Genomic DNA, 19889 nt, shown 5'->3' with positions numbered 1-19889 from the left:
TACAATCTATAATGATCACATTCATCATATGGAATTTGTACGTGTACATGATATATCTTGATTCTTTTTTCCCATTCCCCTGTCTTCCACCCCTCTTCTCTTCCTTATTCACAAAGCTGTTTCTATTTTATACTTCTTTTCTCATTTTTTCTTCATCCATCCTTTCTCCTCCCAACTTCCCTTTTATTTTGAACATTTTTTTTAAATTTCACAATATATATTGTATATTTTGGTTCATATTTACACATTCAGTTCCTCACATCTGAGAGATACTGCAATATTTGCATGTGTGTCTGATTTATTTCACTTAAGAGTATGGTCTTAAAATATATCAATTTAGCTTTAAATGTCTCCTTCTTTATGGATGAGTAGTACTCCATTGCATAAAAAATCCACATCTTTTTATCCATTCATCAGTTGATAAGCATTTGGTCTATTTCCAAGATTTAGCTATTATAAACTGTATTGTTATCATCATGGGTGTGCATATATCATTGTGGTAAGATGCTTTTAATTCTTTGGGGAAAATATCAAGAAGGGGAATAGTTGGGTCAAATGAACCTCTAGTCCTAGTTTTCTGAGGAATCTCCACACTGAGTTCCACAGTGGTTGCAGCAGTCTTTACTCCCACTAACAGTGGAGAAACAATTTAACAAAGAAAACAAAAGATCTCTACACTGAACAGTATAATACTCTGAAAAAAGAGGTTGAACATGATATCAGAAAATGAAAAGCTATCCCTTGCTCTTGGGTAGGAAGAATCAACATAGTGCAATTGGCCATACTCCCAAAATTGTTACACAGATTTAATGCAATCCCAATCAAAATTCCATTAGCATACCTCACAGAACTAGAAGAAACATTCCTAAAATTGATTTGGAACCAGAAGAGACACAGAATAGCAAAGGCAATTCTGGGCAACAAAGGCAAGTCAGGGCGCATCACAATCCCGGACCTGAAATTATACTACAGAGCCAGTGTGATAAAAACAGCATGGTATGGCAAAAAAAAAAAACAACCCAAAAAACAAAAAACCAAAAACAGATCCAAAGATCAATGGAACAGATTAGAAGATGCAGAAACAACTCCAAACACACTCATTCACTTGGTCTTTGACAAAGGTGCCAAACATTCTCTGGAAGAAAGATAGCCTCTTTAATAAATGGTGCTGGAAAAACTGGCTTTCCACATGATGATGACTAAAACTAGACCTATGTCTATCACCATGTACAAAACTAAAAGTAGATCAAATGTCTCAATATTAAAACAAAAAACTAATTCTCCTGGAAAATAGAATAGGTGGAACTCTTGAAGGCATAGGTATAGGCAAAGACTTTATGAACAAAACCACCACTGCACAGGAAATACTACATAATATTGACAACTAGTATCTTCTTAGAAATCTTTTGGACAGCAAAAGAAACCACTCATATAGTGAAAAGACAACCCATAGAATGGGAAAAAAATTTAATCAGCTACTCCTCAAAGAGCATATAAAGAATTAAAAAAAAAAATCAAAATCTCCCAAATTTAAAGACTCAGTGCAAAAAAGCATCTGAGATGAATACACACTTCTCAGATGAAGAAGTACAAATGGAAAATCAATACATGAAGAAATGTTCAATATCACTGGTCATTGGAGAAATGCAAATTAAAACAATGCTGAGATTCTATCTTACTCTAGAAGGAATAGTTATTATCAAGAAAATAACCAGTAGCAAATGCTGGCCTGGCTGTGAGGAAAAAGAAACTCTTCTGTCTCTTTTAAAATGTATCTATTGCAATTAATTTTAAAACGTATCTACTTATATTGTCTCACTACTGAATGTTGTATAACTTCCCTTTATTATTTAAAGTTCTATTTTTCAAGGAGATCCTCAGAAAAGGGCTGATGTAAATGGTCTTATCCACCTCAGGACTTTGTAGTAATGTGGGTTGTGGATTTCAAGATAAATGGCATTGCTGATTGGGTCTTGACAGAGGAAAGGTATGTGTGGCTTGTAGAACGGGTGCAAGTTGCTGGGGTAGAAAGAGATTCTACTTGTCTTCATATTTTCTGTGTTTAAGCGACTCATTCCACAGACTGCAGAACTATGACTGCTTGCCTGATTTTCTTTAAGTTTGACGAGTGGGAGCTGTCAGCAAAAGATTAAGAAAAAGGAAAAAAGCAAGTCTAGGGCTTCATTCTTTCAGCTCTCCTCCTGCTTCAGAGCAATCTTGGCAAGGGTTGTGCTCTTTCTGGACTAGAGCTTGTGTTAAGGGAACCTTGACCTCTTTACCATTATAGCTAGGGGTTATTAATCACCATTTTTATTCCCAAGGTACCTGAACACTTACTTTGGGGTACATTAACCTGACTGATACTTCTGTAAGTAGTTACATCCTCACAAAGTATCTTCCAAAAGCTAAGCTGAAGTGTTGTTGTTGTTTTGTGTTTTTGTTGGGACGTGGCTGACATGTACAGTTTTAAGTACAATTTGTTTTTTATCACATACTAGTATGGGACCAAGGACAAGTTATATGATTATTCTGAATTATAAAGTAGAGTTATTCTTCATTTATTAGCGTAGTAGGGGACCACCATATTTATTGAAAAACTGTCATATGCTAGGCATTTCATGTAGCATAATGTAGTTACTCTTTTTATTAGTTTTTCTTGAATTTTCATCATATATTATCAGTATTCTCAAACTTCTAAAGGTATCTGGAGTATGATAGACATTCAGTAGGTGTTTATTCAGGGAATGATGCAAGCAAGAGATTGGTATCTTGGTTATGAAGAAATTGATGCGGGAATAGGTCAAGCCACTAGTTAAAGATCACATTACTAATAAATGACACCATTAGAATTGGAAGCTGGATGGTGTAATTTTAAAACCTTTGCTCTTTCCAATAAATAATTTTTGTTTGCTGACTTACATAGCCAACCCTTATAAGGCTGCTGTGAAAGTCAAAGGAGAAAAATAATGAAAGCTCATTATTAATTCTAAAATCTACTTAAATCTACTGTATCATCATTACTTTTATGAATATAGTTTAGAAGTACTTTCCCAGTTTCCTGCCCCTTAGTACCAGGCAGTCATTAAATGAAAACTTATTTTTCATGTAAGTATTAATGAAACTTAACTAGGAAGAAAGGTTTATTGTTAGGGGAAAAGAGGAAAAATTTTTTTGAAGTTTTCTGCTTTTTTGTTACATTTTCTCAACTATACACTTGTAATGACATGGTGAATTAAAAGATAAATTTCCAAGTTTTAAAACTTAACATTAAAAGGAACAATCGAGTTGAAAGAAAACAATGGACTGCGGATCTGGATCTGCCTGGCAACTATTTTGAGAGTACAAGTTTGGAAAGAGCTTGAACTTGGTCCTCTGCTTCTCAAGTTACAAGTAAATGGAAGTCACAGGAGTCACAAGAAATTGTTCCCGAGAACTTGGGTGTAGATTGAGGTTCTGAACTTGACACATTATTGACTGTTTTCATGATGAAACTTGGGTCTCCTGGGGCATCTGCAAGATTATCTGGACCCAAAAGTCAGTGGGCTCTTTGATGAGGAGATGGTTGGAAGACCCTTAGAGAAGTTATACATGGCTTTGTATCCATACTGCTTCCCCTCTACATTGCTTATACATAACTATAGAAAGTTTAAAGTCCATAATGGCACAAAAACAGTGACAAGACAAATTTATACCTTTAGGCAATGTCCTTGGCTGTGAAATTCCTTTCACTTGCTGGGATTCAATTTTATTGACCTGGTTGTAGTTCTACAATTTTGAAAACACAGAATTTCATTTATTGTCTGGAATTGTTGAGGCAAAATGAACTCACAGAGAGCAAATCATGACTAAAAAATCCAACTTGTTTAAGTAAACACATGAGTCTGAATCTGGGTAGTTCTTCTATGTGTTTGCTTTGAGAAACTGAGGCCTCATGTCAATGATGATGATTTTATGAACTTCAATTAAGTCTAAGATACGTGAAGTAATCATCAAAATAATCCTGACAGATACTAGACTCTTTTCTTGTGGCTATAAGATGGATTTCAGATACTCAACCTCAATGACTTTTAATTCATTCTTTCTCATACCCAATAAGTATTTATTCAGCACTTAGGAGTGTGTCATGAATTACTCCTATCACTATCTTGAAGTAATACAGGCGAGGCCCTTGAGGAGCTCACAGTTTAGTAGAACAGATGAGTAAACGTCAATAATAAAAGATGGAAAATGTTTGCAGAGAGGTTAAGTCCAAGGTGCTCTGAAAGGAACACTTCAGCATCCTGGAAGATCAAGGAACAACAGAAAACTCTCAAACTGAGTTTTGAAGGACACTCAGGAGAACTCCAGATAATATGATTTGAAAATCAAGAGCAGCATAAGCAAGGAACTTGGGTGAGAGAAGGTAGTTTATTCATCAAGCAATAGTTTTTATGACTGGAGCTTAAGTTAGGTGCTTTAATGTCAGGGGAGCAGGCAAGAATTATATGTCAAGGGCCTCACCATAGGAGGGACACTTGTGGTGTGATATTTCTTAGACAAAACTCAGAGACTGCAGAGAGATTGGTGCTATTTTTCTACTGTTTTCTGAGGGTCTGCTACTGTCCTATATTTTAATCACACAAAGCCAATGGTGAGAGCGCAAGAAAATTTTGTTTGCTTTTCTAACCTCTGTGCTTCTTGAAATCTCTTTGTGTTTTCTATCTGCACCACCCCTTATGATAATGAATTTATGATAATGAATAGTGAGGACTTGTGGAGGAGTAGGGAATGATAGCCTAGTGACAACTGCATATTATCTGAGCATCCACTGTCATCCTCATGTTGAGACCCACTGTTGATAAAAGCATCTCCCTCACATCATCTTCATCTAATTCCCTTAATGACCTTTGAGGTTGCTTTATCTCTCTAAAACTTGGAAGTTTCAATGACCAACTTTTCCATGATCCAGATCCTGTCATGGTGGATTTCATTTCCTTTGTTTTTCCTAGACAGCCCAGCACAAAAAAGGAAAGAGTCTTCTTCTAAGCTTATTCAAGAGCATCATAAGCATGTTTGTTGGCAGAACTCAGTTCCCTGAAGTTATATATATCTTGTTAGCTATTTGCTTTCTTTCCAGCCAACAAAAGAGTGGTTTTTTAAAATTTTATTTTAAAAAGAAGAAGGGGAAAAAAAAAAAACAAACACAAAGGCAAACCAAAACAACAGAAAACAATAAAAATGACACTGAATTTCAAAACAAGATGATAGGAAATTAACAATAGTTGTTATATTACATACTGTTATCTTCAAAGTACTTGCTCAGATCACCAGCTATAGGCATGTAAGATAGATGAATCATTTAAGCATTAACTGTTCCTTTCCTTTTGATACTTCCTCTTCTTTTAAAGGACTTAACCTGATTAGATTAGGCCCACCAAGGGTTGTATCTCAGTCACATTCCTGAGGAACCACCTCTGTCACAACGCAGTATGGTGGCAGAGGAAATGGAGAACTTTGTACTGACAATTAAATAAGCTGACTGGAAGTGACATAAGCATGTTTGCTCATGGCCTCTTAGCCAGAAGTAGACCCATGGGCCAGCCAAACACATAACCACCAGGAAGTGCCTGGAAAATAGGCAACTGGAAATATTTGACAGCTGTCTTTAAAGAGTATCACAGAGGGTAATGATTTTGTCTGTCATTTCTGCATCCCTAAATCTTAGTGTGATTGAAATGCTGAATGTGGGCATAAGGAAAAACATCTCCAAGGACATTCTTTTCCTTTTCTGCCATCTCAAAACTCAGGAAAAAAGATGCCAATTTGTTCATCTATATTTTCATGGCTATTTTGTATTTATTGTTGGTTTGACAAGAGGATTGTTATCAAGATGAAGAAAAACAAAACCAACATTTTAGAAATCAATGAGCATAAAAGTATTTCAATGCTGTTATGCAGATGTCTGATCATGGAAAACTAGTATGCACACTATCTTTATCAATATGCTTTAGTTCATAGAGGTATCGAGGAGACTTCTCTTTGCCCATGTACTGAGGGTAGCTATTTTCTCTGCAGACTCCCCCCAAATAGATGTTAAAATATGGTTAGGCATTAGGCATCTTGCGAGTTAAATATTCATAGCAACCATTTTTATTATCCTTGTAAAAAATGTCCTTGAAGAAGCAAATTCTGAACATCCCCCATGTTGCTTACAGTATTTTAAAATCTTATTGTCAGTGTGACACAGATAAACTCCAAAGCAGTGCTGCACAAGCAATTCATTCAAGTATCCAGAGCATTGGAATGACGCATTTGGGAGGAACAATAGGCACAAAATATCAGTCTTTCCCCAACTACTGATGTGAAATAGAACATTGTGGTTAGTCCACTTTTTTTTTTCTGCCTAAAATGTGTCTAAACAATAGTTACCAGCAACTTCATTTTGATTCTTTTTGTACACTGCAAAATTTATATGTAATTGTCAGATTAATGTGATTTAGCATGTGGTAGATGGGCAAAATGAAGGTCAGTGAAAAAGGTCATCCCTTCAAGTACTGATAGCCAAGAGTTCCAGTGTGTTGTCAGACAAGTCCAATTCCCACCCCATGAAAGGAGTGCCAGGCACGCAGATGGGAAAAAGGGGTAAGGCACTGAGAAAACCGGGCTGGCTGGAGCTGCTTCCTTGATATGGAAGTTGCAGAAGATACTGTCATACCTTTAGTCCCAGATGACACCAAATGAAGGAAGCCTTAAGCATTCAGTTTCTAAAATTGAGATCTTTGATTCAGGCGAAGTAGCAGAAAGATGAGTCAGTAACAAACAGGACCTCTGGGTAACATGAACCCAGAGGAACGAGCTACACATACAATGCCTGGATAGGTGCTCACTTGACACTCCAGGGGCAAGGACAAACCGTGAGTGGGCAGGCTGGCACAGTTGGTGTGCTGATGTAGGCAGAAAAAGCAGGCCATGGGGGCAGAGGAAACCAGTGTGGGAGGAGTGTTCGGTAATGTGGCAAAGAACAGGGATGGAAGGCAGCAGCTAAAAGAAGGAAGAGAAACAGAAATGACATAAAGATGTAGTGTTAATGCTAAGACGATGATAAACAGGCACGCCATAAGACCTGAGACTCAGGCGGAAGGAAGTCCAGATGAATATCCCCCAACAGTATGCCTTCCTTTAGGTGCTCCATTTGAAGAATCTGGTATTCCTTGCTTTTTCCCCCCAAAAACTAACAAGCAGTTGCTAAAATGATTTATCCACTAGGATAAAAGCCTTTCTTCCAGGATGGTTAAACCTGTGACTATGAGCTTAGTACTCACCCCATATGGAGATAAGACCCAAGGAGCCAGGAAGGACCAGATCGGGAAGGGCTCATGTGATCTGAGGCTGCACCTTTTCCTGTGGTCTGCACTGAATCAGCAGCATCCCTGCACATTGTTTCCACAACTAATGGAGTTGCTGCTGGGCAAGAAGCTTATGCTCACCTGTGCCTGATCACATTCTCCAAACGAACATGTTCGGACTTGTCTGTGTTGGGTACCAAGACACTAAGGCTGGGGACCATGGTCACCAAGTATTATTTAATGTAATGGATGTGTGTGTGTAGTTCTTCTGCGTTAAGTTAACTTTTCCTTTGGAAAATTACATCTTCATCTATAACTGTAACTGTGTATTTCTTTAAGCCTGCCAATCTCATGGTTATACCAGGCTCTAGCTCTAAGTGTCCCTTAGGTCTACAACATCAAAGACACTCTATCCCTTTCATGATCTCATTTATAAAGCTCATCCCAAGGCTGATCCATTTTCTGTGATGTGATTTGTGTTTAATGGATTCATAGTGCTCTTTGCTCCTGGGTCTATTATCTGAGAGCTGCTGAAGCCCCCTTAGGCTCCTCTAGTTGCTGAGTCAGAACTTTCTCATCACTTGCTGTTGGCTCCATTCTTCTGGTGTGTTCAGGGAGGGTTTGAGGTCTTCATCTCTGCTCTTCCCAGGGGAATGAGTGTATTCAGCAGTGCTGGGGAATCCCGTGTCTCCCCTGGAGTCTGATAGAAGATGAAGGGAAGGTGGCATTGGGGAAGATGATCAGGGCATCACCAAACACTGAGGTAGAATGTGCTAAAATTACTTTATAGAGAGAAAGATATATATGAGAGCATTTGGCCCAAACCTGTTATTTTATGCATGAAAATGAGAGATCCACAAAGGTTCATGGATTGACCTAGGTCCCTGTATGCACTTGGTTGGGATACCCCCATTCATATGCTGAAGTCCTAACCTCAAGTATAACTATATTTTGAGCTAAGGTCTATAAAGAGTTAATAAAGATTACATAGGGCCTAGGAGTGGTATCAATTTGATAAGAGACTTAGACATGAGGCTCTCTCTCCATCCATCTCTCTTTCCCCCCTTGCCTGCACACAGAGGAAAAGTTGTCTAAGGGGCACAGCAAGGCTGCAGGAGTCAAGAAGCCAGGAAGGGGAACAAATACTGGCAGCATCTTGATCCTGCACTTGCATCTCCAAAACTGTGAGAAAACAGATTTCTAATATGTGGAGAGAGAGAGACAGACAGACAGACAGACAGGCATCATCCTGGCCACTACTTGGAAGCACCCTTTATTTATTTTTTTTTTTTTTTTTTTTTTTTTTGGTTTGGTTTTCTCCGGTACCAGGAACCGAACTCACGACCTTGCACTTGCCAGGCAGGCGCTTCTGCTGCTGAGCTAAATCCCCAGCCCCAGAAGCACCCTTTAAATTGAAAACCTGAAAAGCTAGTTTAGTGCACAAAGTCTACAAGTTTATATTGGATGTCTTGATGAGAATTTCATTTTGACTGAGTGACAAAAGGGCTCTTTGGAAATGAGTGAGGCCTTGGGGAAGCTGGGACCTAGACACAGACTAAGGGATGGCTCCTGTCTCCCACCCCTTTCTCCTTCATTCCCCTCTCTACCTCCCCCTTATGGGGGCAATGAGTCTTGGATTCTGCACTCTGTGAAGGACTGCCTCTTATGCTAACTCGCTTCCAACTGTGTGTAGCCTAAGAGGAGAGGGTAGTGTGGGGAACTAGCTAACAAGATGTTTGTATTTTAAAGGTACCTTATCTACTAAATGTCAACCTAATGATAAATGAGAATAGCCTGGTCTTTATCACCTGGCTGGCTCTGGGCAGGGTGTTCCCTCCCTCTGCTGCCCACAGCAATTCTTTAATGACTAGTCTATAAAACAGGCACACATAGGTAATGTTTTATCTGAGAGCAATCACCTATATTGAAAGATCTTTTGGACTGGCTTCTAGCCCTGAAGTTTAAGAGTCAGAGGAAAAGTTAGCATGTTGCACAGCAGTGATTTTTCAAGTGGTGCCCTCTGACCTGCAGTATCAGCACAACCTAGGAACTCATTAAAAATACACACTGCTAGGCTCCACTCGAAGAATCACTGGAATCATTGATTCTGGGTTGGGGTTCAGCAGTCTGTGTTTTAACAAGTCCTCTGGAAGTTCTGACACATTCTCTGGTTTGAGAAGTTCTAGTGTGGGACAAAGACCATCCTCCCTCCATATGTATGGCTGAATCATTTAAATCTCAGAGCCTCAGTTTCTTCACCTAGAAAGACTGGATAAGTTTACTTCTTCCTAATGATTGTCATGAGATTTAAAAACTTTAAAAGCACCGCAGAGGTGCTCTTCCATGCTAGTTGAAAGTAATGATTAGAACTATTGTAAAGAAGAATGAAAAAGAATAAAATGATAAGATTTGGGTGTTCATTTTTTCCTTATGTAACATCTTCAGCATTATATAAGTGCAATTTGCATGCAAAACACCACACCCCAGGGCATCATAGAAGCCTTGAAAAATCCAATATTATGCAGACAGTCAGAGATTCTGGCTGCTAAACCAGGCTTAAAAACTAATTTTCCCTTTTTAAGGAAGTGACATTTGCACATTCAACACAGCAGCAGTAAATTTAGGCTTTCTTACCACCCCCTGCTGTACACGAGGTTATTATTTTTATCAATAGCAAAGCTATTTCTTTTTGACTATTTTGGACCTGTTTTTCAATCTCCTCCTTTGTCCACACTGTAATTATCAGCAGGGTAAACAGCTCATTAGGAAAAAAAAAACCAAAAATCTAAAACCATTTTTAATGACAGAAATGTGATTTTAACATTTAATTAAGCTCCAAAATTACACTTCCATTAATAATTGGGAATACAATCCATGTCAATTAAGAAAGGATTAACAGCAAAGGTTTGAAAATTTAAACTTAATTGTAGCTTGAATTCTGAAGCTACAAGCTGAAGTCTAAATTCTGAATTCTGGTTTTTATTCTCAGGGAATACAAGGGAAAGTAGTCAGAGCAAACAAAGCAGTGTTGCTTCTCCTTAGGAGTGCTCTGGGTATTTACAAGGTTTTTCTTCCTTGAAGACAGATCTTTTGGTACTGTAACGGATAGAGCCCCAAGCCCCATGCTTGAAGCAAAAGCCCTGGAAGGGCCATTGTGGGTGTGGGATGAAACCTGATCAAGTGGCATCATCTGTCTCTCTTTTTGGAGGTGCTTCTCTAAGTCTTTCTCCTAACATGTCTCTCAGTCCTCAGAGACAGAGTATTTCCCTTTAAATCTTAGCTGCTAGTTTAGGGTAGAAATTTCTTGCTCTCTGATGACCTATGTACAGGTATTTTTCTCTCTTGATTTGATATGAAAATGTGAGTTTGAAGGAAGGAAGATAATGTGGTTCAAATTCCCAAAGAACTTGAGTCCTAAAGACAGTGATGTTGATGAGATCAGAGGTTAAGTACTATTCATGTCCCATGGAGTAATGGAAGTCATGAGAAAGATGATTTTTCCCCTCTAGGTTAGGAACATAAAGGCTTGGCTTGAAAAAGAAAAAAATGAAGCCAAGTAGGTATTTGAATGAAAAGAGGAAAAGACAGTCCAATCCATTGCCCCATTCAGTAAATATTGATGACATACCTACGTAGTTTGCCGCTGTTCCCCATAGAGCTTACAATCAACTCATTTTTATTTCCCTCCCAGTTCGTGACACTATAGAAAAACCAAAATAAGGGTAGAGAATTTATTTCTTATCTTTACTCAAATCTTTACAAATATTGGCTTATTCGACCCTATTGATAGGAAAGCAAGATAAGTTTGTTGCTCTTATTTTAGAAATAGTAAAGTTGAGATCCCTCAAGTTACAAATATGTTAGATTCAAAGAGTCTAATAATAAAGATATCTAAATTCTGATTTCAGTGTCAGTGATCTTTCTGCTTTACTCTGGGAATTCCCAGTATAAGTGAAACCTTTCTTGGTGTCATGGCTTGTGTCTAGACGTCCTCTCAAAGCCTCATGTGCTCCTAGGTGGAGCTTTTCAAGATTGGATGGATCTAGGGTGTGTGATACCGGGATGAAGGATGTGCATTACTAAATTAGTCCACCGTTTGGAACTAGCCCAGTTTTGTGTGTGGATAATGGGAAGGCTCACCCTGGATGTGGGTAGCCCCACCCAAAAGGGTTGTAGCCTGGATGAGATAAAAGGGAAAGGGAGGCTTGTTTTATTGCTATTGCTTACTGCTTCAGTGCCTTCTTCTTTCCACTCCATGGGCTACTTCTCTGTGATTCCTTTCTTCCCTGCCACTATGCCTTGAAGCCAGCCCACTATAGAAACTTCTACAAACTGTGAACTGCAATAAACTCTTCTTCTTTTAACTTTTGCATGTTGGGTATTTTGTCTCAGTAATAATAAAAGTAACTAAGACACTCGGGTACACTTAGAATGTTAGAAAAGAAGTTTATACCTTCCTACTTATAGGAAGCACTGAAACTCTGTGTATGACCCTAACTCAATGGTCATATGTTGCTGTAAGAAAGGTAATGAAATAGAAATCAACACATTATCTTTTTCAAAAAGTTTTAAGGATCTTCTGAATGGCAGGCACTAGGTATGCCAGACACTTTTATTCCAGAGATGCAATGAGAACAAGGTAGAATGGAATCTATACCACAACTGTACTTAGGCAAGACTGTGACAGCACATACCATGCTCATGGATGCACAGGTGTGAAATTCAATTTAGACATGAGAGTGGATGCTTGGATACAGAAAGGCCGGGAAAGGTTGGACAAGATCATGGGGTTAAACAAACAAATACAAATAAAGTGGTGCTTGGAGTGATGAAATCACAACTTGAGAAAATGGGACAAAGTACCATCCATCTGGTGAGCCCCTGAAGTCCTGAAAAGCCAGGGTAAGTAATAAAATCCCCCTGCTCTTGAGGAATTCATAGGCTTCTGGGTGGGACTTGACAAATACACAAATATTTGCACTATATGGAATCACCATCAGGCTCTTGGTTCCTTATTTTGAACAAGTGCATTCTTAGGAGTACAGCCTGGGGATGAGGTTGCTTCTGGGCCAGGAGTGGATTTGTTTGCTGTTGACACTGTTGGGCCTATTAAATGGAAGTTGCAAACTCATGAAGTTGAAGTGTGAATGAGCTCCCACTCTTGGCTGTGCTGTGGTTTCAGGAGGATGGCTGGCAGCTCCTGCTATTCTTGGCTTCGGGGATTCTCTCCTACACAAAACCTTCAGAGGAACATCATGTTCTAGCACACTGCAGCTGAAGGCAAGAGAGCATTTAACATCACCCAGTACTCAAATAACTTTCTTTTGTGCATAAGCAGATCATCAGAGAATAAAGGCAAAAGGAAGCCAAGCCTCCTCCCCTTCCAATATACCTGGAAGGGACAAATTCTTGGTGAGGGAGATCAATTGAAAAAGTTAGAAAAGTGATAATTTTTTGTTGTTTTTTTTCTCCTGGAGATCTCAGTGGCTATATGTTATCAACAATTCTTGAGCTCTTCTCTTGTTTTGTTTTTCTGTATCTTGGAATTTCTTTTTCTCTGATTATTACTCTGTTTCGTTTCTGTCTCTTTCTAGCTCTGCAGTTCTGTCTCTCACTGAACTCTCTGTTGATTCTGCCTCTGTGTGTGTGTGTGTGTGTGTGTGTGTGTATGTGCATATCTGTCTCTCTGTCTGTTTTTTTCTGTTTTACATTTTTCTCTCTTCCCTGGTCTTATGTGAGGCTCTCTCTGTCTGTGTTCTGTCCACATCTCTCTAACTCTGAATCTCTCAGCCTCTCTCTCTGATCATTTCAGCATTTTCTGCCTTGCTTCTTCCCATCCACACTTGTTCTCCTCTCTGAGTTTCTTCATGATTCTTCACAAAGTTTGAACAGTGATTATCCAGGTCCCCAAAAATTGGGAAGTGGCGAAATCATTTAATGAAAAATTATGGCTCAGAACCACAAGTTCTTCATGGGATTTCCTTTCCTGCCTGCCACCCCATTCCTTGTAACATTTTGATCACATTATATCTCTGCATCTGTGTCCCATAACTTGAAAAGCGCAGAGAGAAAGGGTCTTCAGAGTGTGTAGGGCCTCTCTTTATCTCTGAAATGGATAAAACGAGGACCAGATATACAGGAGTAACTTATGCAAGGGCACAAAGCTAACTTACCTCAGAGTCAGGATTGGAATAGACCTTTTCCGTGACAGTTCAAAGTTCAAAGAAATATGCGACTCATCAAACTAGGCATCAGTCATTCAGCATATGTTTCATCATCCTTGGGTTAAGGAAAATGGATGAGGCCCATGACGTCTAAGTTGTCGAGGCCCACAACCTATATGATGAGGCTGTGCAATTGAATGGTAGGGACTGCCAGTGTTTGCATCAGGGATGTTCCCTGTAGTTCCCTGTGTTAAAGTATTGATCTGCAGTTTGACTTGACCTGGAGGTGGCAGAAACTTAAAGGGGTAGATCTTGGTGGGTAGAATTTTCAAGGATGTGGGCTTGAAAATAATATTGGAACCCTGATCCTTCCCTTTCCTTTCTCTTTTACATTCTGGACGCTGAGCTGAGCAGTTACTCCACCATGTACTGCTGACTGTGATGTGTGGCCCTGCCACAGGCTTAAAGCTATCAGAGTAAACACTCCAAAACTGTAAGGCAAAATGAGCCTTTCCTATTTTTAAGCTGATTCCCTCAGACATTTTGTGGAAGCAATGAAAAACTGATTAGCATAAAGACTTATAAATGACAAGCCCTTGTTTTCCTTTCCTGGATTTAGAACCCAGTAAGGAAGCAACACATGCAGACGAGGTGCAGGGGTGAGGTGCAGATCATATTGCCAGTTTTACTACCAGTAAATGATTGACTAATATAGTTTTAGAACTAGGGCCAAAAGAACTTGTGAATGTTCTCAGTCTCAAGTCTCAATTATAGGATGTTCTGCTTGAAAGCAAGTTTAGGTCAATGTGAGAGACAGAAGTGACACATTGGACCATCACCTCATACCAGATCTTGACACGAGGGAAATGGTGGAATGAATCTCTAAGGAATATTAGTAGGTATCTAATAGATGAGGAATAGCAGCAAGACACTTTGGACCAGCAGCAATTAAATCCTTCCTCTGAGCTATAGGGAGATTAGCAAGGGAAGCTCTCACAGGGAATAAGGAGGTTAAGGGAAAGTGGCAGAAAGTGAAGCACCCTCTGTCCTTCCAGACACCTCTCTGATATTTTAGTTTTCTTAACCTATTGAACTTGACCTCTAATCCTGTGGAAAATCAACAGCATATAAAGAGAGTGTGATTATCATCTTCCTGAACCACTTCTGTAGCACATTCTCCATGGGGACAATTCCAACCTGAAGAATGATTCTCAGGGTGTTGAGGATTAAAAAATATAAGTATTATAAGAAATATAATTCAAGGATTGGAACTTTTTTTTTTTTTTGGTTTTTCTCCGGTACCGGGAACTGAACTCACGACCTTGCGCATGCCAGGCAGGCGCTTTTGCCACTGAGCTAAATCCCCAGCCCCAAGGATAGGAACTTTTAATGCCTACAGAAGTAGCAGGTCTGGGATTACAGTCAGGTGAATGAGGCACTAAGGCACAAAGTGTAAGGACCTAGCCCTGGCATGACACTGGCACCATCTCAGTGTTGCTTTCACAGTACCCACTCAACACACCTGAGTCCTGACCTCTGAGTTGTCCATGGTAGGACTCTTGGTCTTCATAAACCTTCTGAAGCTCAGGATTTGACAGTTTTGCCACATCTTTTTTTGTTGTTTGTTTGTTTTCTGGTACCGGGAATCGAATTCACGACGTTGCGCTTGCAAGGCAGGCGCTGTGCCGCTGAGCTAAATCCCCAACCCCTTTCCCACATCTTTTGGCTCAAGAAAATTCTAAGGCTAATTTTACGACTAAGTAAATGTACAGACCAGAAGAAATCTCCTGAGTTTAGCGTAGACAATTCCACCGCAAGGAGACAAGGTTCCTTCATTTACAATAGCTGGTAGAGTCTTCACTGGGAAAGTCTCTATCTCTCCTAGGGACCGGGGGTGGCTGCAAAGCTCAAACTAAAGCACTGACCTTCTCATATTATCATTCCCATTGCACGGAGAAGAGATGGACAGGGACAGATGAGCTCAGCTCCTTTTGATGTAGCCAGGACTGGAATCCACATCTAAATTAGCTGCCATAAAGGAACAGTGCATTACAGAAAGGAACCCGCTAATACCAAAAAATATGTGTGAATCTGGGAGGAAAGACAGCATATGCTTTCCAGGCAGAATGGCATATCGTTTGTGTCAGGGCTCTTCTGCTCCCAGTGGCTCTGAATACAGACCCAGGAGGAGGCTTGGTGATTGTGCATGTGTGTGTGTGTGTGTGTGTGTGTGTGTGTGTGTGTCTAAGCACGTGCTCAGCATGTATGTGAGTGGGTGAAGGTGATTTGACTTAATTATATGCCCTATTCATGCACACAGAGGAAAACAGAAATTAACTTCTATTATTTCACTAATTCTACCCCTTCATCTGAATTTTCACAGTGACATCTTTGAGTATGCATCCTTTATCTACAGCAACTGTAATTGCAGGGGCTGCTCTGTTGAGAGCCCTGTTTGGAGCAGCCTTCACAACATGTTCCTTTGCCAATTACCATGTTTTAGGAAACAGCAACAATTCTCAGGACTACGGCTGCTGACTTTTCTTTCCTCAAACGTGGGTTCAGCCCCTTAGAAGTTGAATGAACTAAGTAGGAAATTGCTTTGGGAACTTGGAAATGCAGATCTCCTGAGAGAGCTTGACTGGGGAGTTTGGATCTGATGATGCAGTCATGTAACGCCTGTCTTCAGTCCCACTGTGTGTTTTGTGCTTCCACGTACACAGTACTACCCATCACCCTGCCCATCTTCGCCTCCCAGCATGCCTGAGATGTTCAGTCAGGGTGTCTCAAACTCAGCTATCCCTGTAACTTTAGAATTCCTTCCCAGAGAAGACTGTTTGGTTGATCTTTGTGTCTCACTTTATGATCTGTCAAAGTCAGAGAATAATGATCCTTAGCTGCTAGGGTTGTGAAAGGATTAAAAGAGTTACTATGTTGTCTGTTTCCTTGAGTGTGCAGAAGCTTATAAATTTGATAGAATAGTACTGTGTACTGTGGCAGTCATATCCAAAAAACTAATTACCCAGAAAAAGTCATGGAGGCCCCTGTGTTTTCTCTGCTGATATTCTGATAGTATCCAGTTTAGGTTTAAGTCTTTAATCCTTTTTGAGTTGATTTTTGTCTATAATATGAGATAAGAATTCAATTTCATTCATTTGCATGTGGATATCTAGTTGTCTCAACACTACTGGAGACTGTCCATTCCCTATTATGGGTTCTTGGCATCTTTGTCTCTCTTTCAAAGTCAACTGACTCTCAGAGCCTAGGATTATTTCTTGGCCCTATGTTTTGTTCCACTGGTCTATGTTTTTATGTCAGTATTATGATGTTTTGATTATCACCATTGGTAGCATATTTTGAATTCAGGAAATAATCAAAAGAGTAAAAATGCAATCTGTGAGATGGAAGAAAATATTCATAAACTATAAATTTTGTAATATTCAAAATATAGGAGCTACTCAACTAAAAATGGTAAAAGAAATAACTTGATTAGAAAATGGACAATGGATTTAAATAAATGTAGCTCAGTGACATAAAGATGACCAGTATGTTTATGAAAAATGCTGAACATCATTAGTTATTAGGAAAATGAAAATTAAAACCCTAGTGAGCTATTGCCCCATCCCTGTAATGATTACTATAAAAAGACAAAAGCTAGCAAGGGTTGATGAGTGTGGGGAGGGAAAGGAATGCTTGCACATTCCTGGTGGGAATGTAAACTAATACAGCCATCATGGAAAACAGTATGCAGGAGCCTCAAAAGAATTGGAAATAAAGCTAACATATGACCCTAGTACTGGATGCATGTGTAAGACAAATGAAATCTATAAGTAGAATAAACACTTGCTCCCTTGTGTTTAATGAAGCACTATTCAGAAATGCCAAGATATAGAGTCAACCTGTCCATCAAGAGATGAACTGATAAAGAAAATGGGGTGTTTAAACACAATAAAATACTGTTCAGCCTTGAAAAAGAAGGAAATTTTGTCATTTTGTAAATGTCTTTGTGTCTGTTATATATTTTTGTTCTTTTATCTTTAAAATAAAAAAGAGAAAACATGGTTGTAGCTGAAGATATAACATTATTATGTTTTGTGTCTGGACGTCCTCCCAAAGCCTCATGCAGTCACGGGGGTGGGCTTTTCAGAGGCAGCTGAGTCTAGCGTTTGTGATGGATGCATGGTCCAATGCTGGGATTATGGGTGTGAGTGCTTCACCTACCCTAAGGTAGGTAGCCTGCATATAATATAAGGTTCAGAACGAGTCTTGTCTCTCCCCTCTCCAGCTCTCTTGCTGCTTTTTCTGTCTTCTGCCACCATGAACTGTTGCCCCTCTGCCATGTGCCACTGTGCCTTGGAGCCAACCAATTATAGACTGAAGCCTCTACAAATTTTGAGCTAAATAAACCCTTCCTCACTTAACTTTGGGTGTCAGCTATTTTATTACAGAAATGAGAGAAAAATAACTAGGAGAGACATTGTGGCAAGTAAAATAAGCTGGGCTCAGACAGACAACCATTTCTTGATATTACTTACATGCAGAACCTAAAAAAGGTAAATTCGCAGAAGCAGAGAGCACAGTGTCAATTACCATAACTAGGGGTAGGAATTGGGAAATGCTGTTTTAAAGCTAGAAAATTTCAGATAGAAGAAAGAAACATTCAAGAGATCTGTTATACAACGCAGTGACTATAGCTAACAATGACTATATACTTTTAAAATTTTTTTATTTTTACCAGGCGTGGTGGTGCACACCTGTAATCCTAGAACTTGGGATGCTGAAGCAGAAGGATCATTGAGAGTTTGAGGCCAGCCTAGGCTACAAGGTGAGTTCATGCCAGCCTCAACTCCATAGTGAGATCCTCTCTCAAAAAAAGAATATTTTTACTAGTATGTGTTTGCAGTACATAATAATTACACTCATTTTGAGGAGCTGGTGCATGATTCTTGTGAATTGCCAAGAGAGCAGATTTTAACTGTTCTCACCACAAAACAATAATAAGAATGCAAGGTTATAAATATGTTAACTAGCTTGATTTAGCCGTTTCAGAATGTATACATATTTCAAAACACCATGTGTTATATAACAAATTTATAATTCGTTTATCACTTTTTATGGTTTGTGTCTGAATGTACTCCAAAACATCATGCAGTCATGGGGGGCAGCCTTGTCAGAGTGGCAAAGTCTAGAGTTTGTGATTGATTCATGGCCCAGTGCTTGGATTAAGAGTGTGAGGACTACACCTGTACTAGGTTGGGTAACCTGCACACAATATAAGGAACAAAAAGAGCCTTGTCATTCCCTTGTTGCTTTTGCTTTCTTCTGCCTGCCATTAATTTCTCTCCTTTGTGAAGCTACCTTTCAGGGCAGCCAGCTAATTATGGACTGAAACTTCCACAAACTGTGAGCTAAATAAATCTTTTCCCCTTTAACTTTGGGTGTTGGGCATTTTGTCTCAGCAATGAGAAAAGTAAGGCAGTTCTTTTCTTCCTTTCTCTTAGTAGTAGGGATTGATCATAGAGCCTTCATCCTGAACTACATCTTCAGTTCTTTTTATTTATTTAGGTGCTGGGAATCGAACTCAGGACCTTGTGCTTGCCAGGCAGGTGCTTGTGCCACTAAGCTATATCCCTGGCCCTCTTTTTATTTATTTTGAAACAAGGTCTTTCTAAGTTTCTATGTTGCCCAGGCAAAGGTCAAACTTGCAGTTCTTCTGCCTCAGCCTTCCAGAGTGCCAGAATTATAGATGTGTGCCATTGTGCCTGGTTTCTAGAACCTTGTGTGGATGCAGCACTACGGCTAAGATCCTCACATTCCTGTCTCTTACATGAGATAGCTACGTGCTTCTTGACCTGTGTAGGTAGAGCTTTGGATGACACCATGAGAAATTAGCAACTAGAGTTAATCTTCTACCGATTCCTGAACAAGACACACCTTTTCTGGTTTCTGTGGCTGGACAATTTGTCTTACTGCTCTTTCACCTGACTCTTGGTCATCCTTCTGCTCAGATGATCCTTCTGCTCAGATGATCCTTCTGTGAAAATTTTCCCTGGTTCACAAGTCCTGGTTCTGTAACTCCAACCCTTCTTTCTTGTCTCCCTCAGTTTCCCCAGTAGTGCCACCCAGAATCCAGGGACGTTTACTTCCCCACTTCTCCAGAATGTCTTGGTCTCCTTGAATTCTGGGACTGACCACTACAGGACCTGGTATATCAGAAGATTTCAGCAGTTCAAAGATTATTTTTTAGGTTAATATCTCTTAACTCACCCACTTTCCCTGTCTGGACATGGAAACAAAAGATGGACCCAATTCTGAGACAAAATTAGGAGGGAAGGAAGTGAAGGGGATGGAAGAGGAAATATAAAAGTCCTGGAGTGGGAGAAAGAAGCCTGTCTGAGAA

General features: G+C 39.6%; 1 long non-coding RNA gene across 1 annotated transcript in view; it reads right to left on the bottom strand.

Moving 5' to 3' along the window:
- LOC106146456 overlaps positions 1–7417 on the bottom strand; it is a 33001-nt gene extending 25584 nt beyond the window's left edge. The window contains exon 1 of the long non-coding RNA XR_001230889.1: positions 7302–7417. This is a non-coding gene — a long non-coding RNA (uncharacterized LOC106146456). The remainder of the gene's footprint in view (positions 1–7301) is intronic.
- Positions 7418–19889: the final 12472 nt, after the last annotated feature.

The sequence above is a fragment of the Chinchilla lanigera genome, unplaced genomic scaffold, assembly GCF_000276665.1.
Source record: "Chinchilla lanigera isolate Chin_1 unplaced genomic scaffold, ChiLan1.0 scaffold00079, whole genome shotgun sequence".
Lineage (NCBI taxonomy): Eukaryota > Metazoa > Chordata > Mammalia > Rodentia > Chinchillidae > Chinchilla > Chinchilla lanigera.
Note: the sequence above shows the minus strand (reverse complement) of the source record. Positions and strands in the feature narration are given on the sequence as shown.